This window comes from Glycine max, chromosome 17, assembly GCF_000004515.6.
Source record: "Glycine max cultivar Williams 82 chromosome 17, Glycine_max_v4.0, whole genome shotgun sequence".
Taxonomy (NCBI): domain Eukaryota; kingdom Viridiplantae; phylum Streptophyta; class Magnoliopsida; order Fabales; family Fabaceae; genus Glycine; species Glycine max.
The window spans coordinates 33,258,754-33,267,111 of NC_038253.2; the positions used below are offsets into that span (position 1 = coordinate 33,258,754).

Here is an 8,358-nt window from a genome sequence, read left to right on the forward strand (position 1 = left end):
AGTTATAGACAGAGATAGACAGAATGACCATGATGATGTTCCCGAGAGGCGTAGGCCTACTTCCGGGACCACTTCTTCCGAAATTGACCTTAGTAACTTCCGAAAGAAGTACTTCTGGAAATCCAACATTCTCATTCCGAAACTACTTCCTCATGTGGTTAAAATTTCTTTCGGAAATAGCTTTTTACTGTTTATCTTCTCTAAAAACTAGCCAGAAAACACAAAAATACCGATAAATGCGTACCTCCGACGAAATAGGAAGAGCGACGACTAACACAACTTCAAATACGGAACAGCTGCTTCACAGGACCACCAAATCTTCAAATACGAAACAACTACTTCACGGGACCACCAAATCTTCAAAGCTTTTCACGGAAGGAGAGCAATAGCAAGAACACACGAGGATGTAGGTGAAATGGAAGGGTGTAAAACGAAAAACCAGCACACTAAATTTTAAGAAAACTACACAGGGGCAAAATCATCATTACATATGCATTAAATATTATTTTATTTTTAGTTATTATTATAAAATGAAATTTATTTTTACTTGACGTTGTTATAAAATTATAATTATTTTTTTATTATATATTAAGTTTTGTAATGCAAATTAAATGTTATCATAATAAATATTTTATATTTTTTTTATAAAATATACGAATTAATTAATTTTTATGATTTAAATTATATTAAATTGTCACACAAATTATTATTTACATTTACATGCGCGTAAAAAAGGAATTACAAATATTAGTCATAATTATGTTCACTAATAATTTATGTATAATAATATTATTTATTTTATAACGTAATTTATTTATTAAAATTAAATAACCACAAAAACATAGTATTTTTAAAAAAGCAAACAAATTTCGGAACAACCTTCTTCCAAAAGAAGAAAGTTGTCTTCCGGAAGACCCTTCTTCCGGAAACATTTCGGTTCTTCCATAACGTATTCCGGAGTTCTTCCAGAATCACACCTTCTTCTTCCGAAAAAAGGTTCTTCCAAAATTTTCCAGAGAAAGGGTCTTCCGGAATGTTTCCGGAAGAAGGATCTTCCAGAGACAGCCTTCGCGAAAGGACAAAATTGTCCATTCACTATTTGCTGAGTGCCCCAGCAATATTGCTGGGTGCACGTAGCAACTCCCCCCAATAGGGGTTGTTGTACGTAATAATGTTGCAAGTCCAAACCCAGCTCATGTGTTATCGTTGAAACCAAATAAGTATCTTAATTTCAGGACCAATTCAATTCAACCGTAAGAGGGACTTAAAATAAATTAACCGAATGATTACATAGAGGGCAGAGTCTAAGTAATTTATCTCAGTATGCAAAAGTGAGATACTACAAGAAAGAAAGGGAGACAGACTCCTAATAACCACCATAATTCTTCTAGCCATTCCTCTTATTTATCAGACATATGATACTACATATGTGAAATTAACCGAATGATTCTATTGCATATACATATAACAGTAACATCATCGATCTTATGCAACAATAATCAAACACCAACAAACACATCTAATGCATTTTCCTTAAGAGTTGAAACAAAGTATTGGAAGTAATCCCCATAATTGAAAGGCCTATAACGTAGAGGGAGCAAATTGTCTTCCACCAACTCTGGGGGCACCTCAATCTTCACCTCCTCCTTTGGCACTGTAAATAGTGCAAATGAATACCTCTCTTTTTCTTGTGATTAAGCTTTTAAAAAGTAATTTTAAAATGTGTAAGAAAATAATTTTTTAGAGATTTTTCGAAGAACTTAATCATTAGGTATATGTATTGACAATATAATTTTATTTTACACTATCACTTATTAATATTATCATTGATGTATCATTTTTAAAATAATTATTATAAAACTTATCACACTCATCATATATTATGTCTTAAGATTGGTCTGTGATTGATTATGTAAAACAACTTTTAGATTATTAAATTATTTAAGGAAATCATTTGTTCTAGATATTTTTCTTTAAAATTATATTATCTATTAATTAGAATTCACTATTCATATGACTTTTAAAAGTTATAATAAAAAATAACACTATTATTAAACATAATAGTTTGTATTTGATAAACCTTGGAGATGAAAATATATATATATATATTTTATGAGAAAAAAATTATGTATTAATAGTATAAAATAATTTTACATTATTATTCAATCACAGACGATTAATTATGATAAATTTTTTTAAACTTTACAAATTATCTTAAAAGTCACATTAATAATGATCTTTAATTGATTGAATGACCTACCTCAAATATTTTACATTATCCGTACATTATTAAAGTCATACATTATTTATTCTTTTTCCAAAACCTAGCCATTATAACTTCTCAAAATAATTTGAGATCTAATACTTTCTAAAAGAATTGCATATCCAATTGTGTTAACTTTTCAAAAGTGAGAAAAAAATTAAACAAATCAATGCATTTTAATTCATATTTTATAGCAAGAAGTATGAAGATATACCTTCAATACGTCACCAACAATTACCACAAAGCCTTCCCTTGGTATCTTCAATGAAATCCATTTGCTTGATTAGGTTAGCACCTCAAGACCATGCACTTCATTTTTGCATAAGATGGTCAAGGCACTTTTGTTGGTGTGAGGCAACAAGGCACTTTCACAAACTTCACCATTTTGAGGAACTTTGTACTCATCAAACAAAAATTACTAGAACTCTTCATCTGTTCAATATCCAAAGCTAAGAAGCATGGATGCGACACTTCAGCGGCATGTCCTGCGTCAGACTCACACCGGACATGCATGCGGGTACGACTCTGGTGTGACGCGGAGTCCGTTGCTTCTACTGTCACCGAACACGATTGGACAGCAGAACATGCGCGACTGGACGTGGCCCAACAGGCCTCAACTATTTTTATTATTTATTTAAAAAATGCTTACCAAATACGAAAATAGTTCTTCTTCATCTTCTTGCCGTTTCCTGCAAGCAAACCAAACGCCTCCATTGCTGCACGTCGTTGCCTTCGTTTCCCCGTGCAGGTAGGCTCCCTGTTTCTTTTTTGGTTTTTCTCGCTGCCATTTCTAGTTTCTTGATGATGAACAAGCATTATTCTCGCTGCCGTGTTATTGTCGTTACTATGAATACAACAGTATAGGTATGGCAGGCCTTATTTATCAAAGGCGAGTATGGTCGTATGGCAGACCTTATTTTTTGGTTTTCTCGTTGCCGTGTTATTGCCTTTTTGAAAGGTCACTAATGTTTTACACTTTTACTACTCTTTTAAGTATTTAATTTTTAAAAGGTTTTTTTATTCATTTTTTTTCTGAAAGCTTTTTATTTGTATTAGTAAAAAACAAGGTAATTTCTCTTCTAATACCAAACATTCCTTAATTTGGCGGCATTTGGTTGATAAGCTCGTAGCTCTTGCATAGTTTTTTGATTTAGAATTTAAATTACTGCCTGCCTCTAATCATATCCTATTTTGAATAAAATTAAGCTACAACATGGCCAATAAGACAAGAACAGGATTGATTAGAAATTGTTTTTTGTTGTTTTTTTTTACTTAGAAATTGTTTACATTGATTTTTAATTTTTTTAAATTGTTGTAGAGATGAGTGCTTCTAGTCCTAGTCAAGCTAAAGAACATGATGATGATACCAAAACTTTATGGACCTATGTTACAAAGCTAAAAAGTGTAGGTGGTGGTGGAAATTATGAGATAAAATGCAATATTTGTGATTTTACCTTTAATGGGTCTTACACTAGAGTGAGGGCACACTTGTTGAAGATGACTAAAAAGGGAGTTAGAGTTTGTCAAAATGTAACAATTGCCAAATTTATAGATTTGAAGAAGATAGACAATGAGGCTACATTGAGGGTGGAGAAGTCAAAAACAAAATTTGTGTCATTGCCTCCTGTTTCTACTCAACACCAAATGGATACAAACACCCTTGGTGTTGATCCAAAAAAGAGAAAGACATCAACTGCAGAAAATGCCTTTAATTTGTAAGCTAGAGAGACACTTGATCATGAAATTGCTAGGATGTTTTACTCTTCGGGGCTGCCTTTTCATTTAGCAAGAAATCCTCATTATAGGAAGGCGTTTGCATATGCTACCGACAATCAGACCAGTGGTTACCAACCTCCAGGTTATAATAAATTAAGGACAACATTACTTCAAAATGAGAGGAGACATGTGGAGAACTTGTTACAACCAATTAAAGATGCATGGAGCCAAAAAGGTGTGAGCATTGTTAGTGATGGATGGAGTGATCCACAAAGAAGATCTCTTATTAATTTCATGGTTGTCACGGAGAGTGGACCTATGTTTTTAAAGGCCATCGATTGTTCAAATGAGATCAAAGACAAGGATTTCATTGCCAAACATGTAACTATGGAGGTTGGGCATTCAAATGTTGTGCAAATAGTGATGGATAATGCTATCGTTTGTAAAGCAACAAGTTTAATAATTGAGGCTGAGTTTCCTTCCATCTATTGGATTCCATGTGTTGTCCATACATTAAATGTTGCTTTGAAGAACATATGTGCACCCAAGAATACAGAAAAAAAACAATGTTGTTTATGAAGAATGTTCTTGGATCACCCAAATTGCGGATGATGCAATGTTTGTAAAAAACTTTGTCATGAGTCACTCTATGAGACTATCAATTTTCAATTCATTCAATTCATTGAAATTGTTATCCATTGCTCCAACAAGATTTGCCTCCACTATTGTAATGCTCAAGAGATTCAAGCAATTGAAGAAAGGACTCCAAGAGATGGTCATTAGTGACCAATGGTCTTCTTATAAGGAAGATGATGTTGCAAAGGCTAAATTTGTGAAAAATACTTTGTTGGATGATAAATGGTGAGATAAGGTTGATTATATTCTTTCTTTCACTAGCCCTATCTATGATGTTCTTAGAAGAACTTATACGGAGGCTTCATCTCTCCATCTAGTATATGAGATGTGGAATTCAATAATTGAAAAGGTGAAGAATGTCATATATCAATATGAGAGAAAGAAGGAGAGTGAAGGATCAACCTTTTATATGGTAGTGCTCTCCATATTAATTGACCGTTGGACTAAGAGTAGCACTCATCTCCATTGTTTAGCTCATTCCTTAAATCCTAGGTAATTAACTCTATACTTTTTTACTTATATTTTTTTTTAGAATTACATAAATTTTAATCATGTATATATTTATTTTTAATTGTAGATATTATAGTCATGAATGGCTAAGTGAAGATTCTAATCGAGTTCCTCCACATCAAGACATGGAACTCACTCGTGAAAGATTAAAATGCTTCCAGAGGTTTTTTCTTGATGTGGATGTAAGGAGGAAAGTGAATATTGAGTTTGCCAACTTCTCGGATGGAAGAGAAGGTTTTGATGATCTTGATTCTTTAAATGATAGAGGTCAAATGGATCCAAAAGCTTGGTGGCTAGTTCGTGGCATTAATTCTCCAATACTTCAAAAGGTTGCCCTTAAGCTACTTGCGCAACCTTGTTCATCTTCATGTTGTGAAAGGAATTGGAGTACATATTCATTTATCCATTCTTTAAAGAGAAACAAGATGACACCACATAGAGCTGAAGATTTAGTATTTGTTCATAGCAACCTACTACTTCTCTCAAGGAATACTCCACAATATCATCAAGAGGAAACTAAAATGTGGGATGTAGCTGAAGATGATTTTAGATCACTTGATGATTGTGGTATTCTTGAAATTGCTAGTTTGTCTTTAGCTGAACCAGAGTTAGAGGGTGTCTTTCTCAATGATGATTGCTAGTTTGTGGAATTCTTGAAGACTTGAAGTTGCTAATTCATCATCTTGCTTTATAATTTTTTTTGTAAAGAAACAAAGCATAGAAATTGTATAATGAGGTCTCTTAGTATTTTTTGTGACTCATTATCATAAGAAAAGTTCTTTTGAGATGATGATGAATGTATAAATCTTGATTTTCAATTTAGATCTTTTATGCATATCGCTCATATTTAATTTTATGTAATTTTATTTTATTTAATTTTATGTATATATATATATATATATATAGCTGTGTCCGTGTCCTACATTTAGGACATTACAGATGTCCACATGTCTGTGTCCATGTTGGTGTCGATGCTTCATAGATCCGAAGTGTATTTCTTCCGAAGGCCATAACCCTCTGGAATCATCTTCAAAATGATGAAATTCAGTTCAAGCATCTTGGAGCTCGTGGACTTCAATGTCTCACTATATATATCACCAACCCCACATATTCATCATTTAAAATTCATGGACATAGTTATATATTCATCATTTATAGCTACCGAAATTCATTCGCATGCATTATTCAATGAACTTTTAAAATTAAATATATTAAAGCATTCAAAATAATTCAAGAACTTACTCCATCAATGAATCAGAGAAATATTAAAAGGAACCATTCATGTATCACTAATGTTTTTGATTAAGTACAACTAATGAAAAGTATCATATGCTTATCAACAAAAAGAAAGTATTGCTCATGAAAAAGAAAGTGCAACTATTGAAAAGTTCAGGATAATGTTAACATAATTCCAACACAAATTTTAATCTAACATAGACAAAATTGGTGTTGAGAATAAATATGTATGTCCAAGATTTAATTCATCATGTTATCAATTTTAGTAAAGATTTGTTTTTTATTTTACTATCATATTTATTATTTTATTAAATTGTTAGTTTGATAAATCTTTGATTAAAATTAGAGATTTGTTATCATGACAAAGATTATGATAATGAGAAACAAGTTATTTATAATTTTAATCTAAATTATTCTAATGATCTTTATTAGATAAAGATTAATAGATCTCATTTATTAAATTGTATATATAATTAGATATGTATATGTGGATGTCATCATTGAACTCACTCAATTGAGAATTTTTAATATTTAATACTACCTTGATATATCAATAGGAAGTTCTAAAGAAAAAATATAATAGTTTCCTTTGACATGAGATTATCATAGTAATTAATAACTTATTTGTTATATTTTAATTTCAAACGCATAATGCCTTAAGGCACTAGTTGAATGAATATTGGATACGATTAAATACTTGTAGAATTAATGATTAATCAAGAAGGAATCCATCAACTCTAGGTAATGAGTTTGAGCTCGATGATAAAATTAAGACATTGACCAAGTCAATTGAATGAAAGAAGAAAAAAAATTCTTAAGTTATTCATTGATTAAATGTGTTAGCTTATTAGAGTTTGACAATAATATTATACTCTAGAGTTAACTTTCAGCTATAAATGATGGAATGAAATATTATGTTATTCTTCTATTGGTTCTTGAAGGTAAAAGATATTACTTGATGTTATCATAACTTTAAAGAGTGTTGTTAGACACCTACCTTGATTAATAAATTAATTATGATTAATTTACTACCGGTTTAGTATTGAACCTATGGGATCACACACAAACAAGTATTCCAATTTTTACACAAGAATATAATTTATTTGATAATGAAATTAGAAAATTTAATTTAATCAAATAAATATTTTAGTAGAATATTATTATAATTTTTATAACACCAAGAATATAATTAATATAAAAAATGGGAGTATTATTTTATAAGTGTGGAAGTTAACAATAAAATAAGAATAATATTCTATTGCTACATATTAGGAATGCAATTAATTGTGAATTATCTTTGTCTTATATTAGGAAATTTCTAAAAATAAAAGATATGAGATAATTTTTATTTTTATAAAGATAAAGAGGTATGAAATTATTTTAAATCTTTCCTCTTTTTTGTTGGAAAAGGGCCCAAATCGATATCTCTTTAACATTATAATTATAAATAGAAGTATGAGGCAAAGTGCATCAGACACAAACTTAGAAAAGTTCAAGCCTAGTTTTAGAACTGAAGAGTAGAAAGAGAATTTGCTCTTTAGAGTTTCATTCGTCAAAGAGTTGATAGCAGATATGATACAACGTAGAGTCTTCACACTATTGAAGAAAAGTTTTGTTGTTTTAAGAATGCATATCCAGGTACACAAATATATTTTTCTCCATTTATTATTGTTGTATTTTTTGAATGCAAAATAGATCATAATTTTCCACTGCAAGTGTTGGAAACATTTCTATGTAACTATCAACCGGTATTGGAGCGATGAGTCTTTTGTGTTTAAAATTATACTCTGAAATGTGTTTTTCTTCTAAAAGTGAATATGTTTTTTTCTTGGAGTCATTAAACATATTGCAATTGTTGCAAACAATATGTGTTGTATTGAATCTCAAACATGTCGAGATGCCTAGTCATTATATTAGATCATTAGACGTGTGATATCTCTTGTTTTTTGGAAGAACGTTTGATCCAAAAACAAAGCACTGTGTGTGTGCTCTTTTTT

General features: G+C 30.8%; 1 pseudogene; it reads right to left on the bottom strand.

Annotated features, from left to right (window-relative positions):
- Nucleotides 1–863: 863 nt before the first annotated feature.
- Nucleotides 864–6,372, bottom strand: LOC102660395 (probable 2-oxoglutarate-dependent dioxygenase AOP1; annotated as a pseudogene).
- Between the last annotated feature and the right edge of the window lie 1,986 nt (nt 6,373–8,358).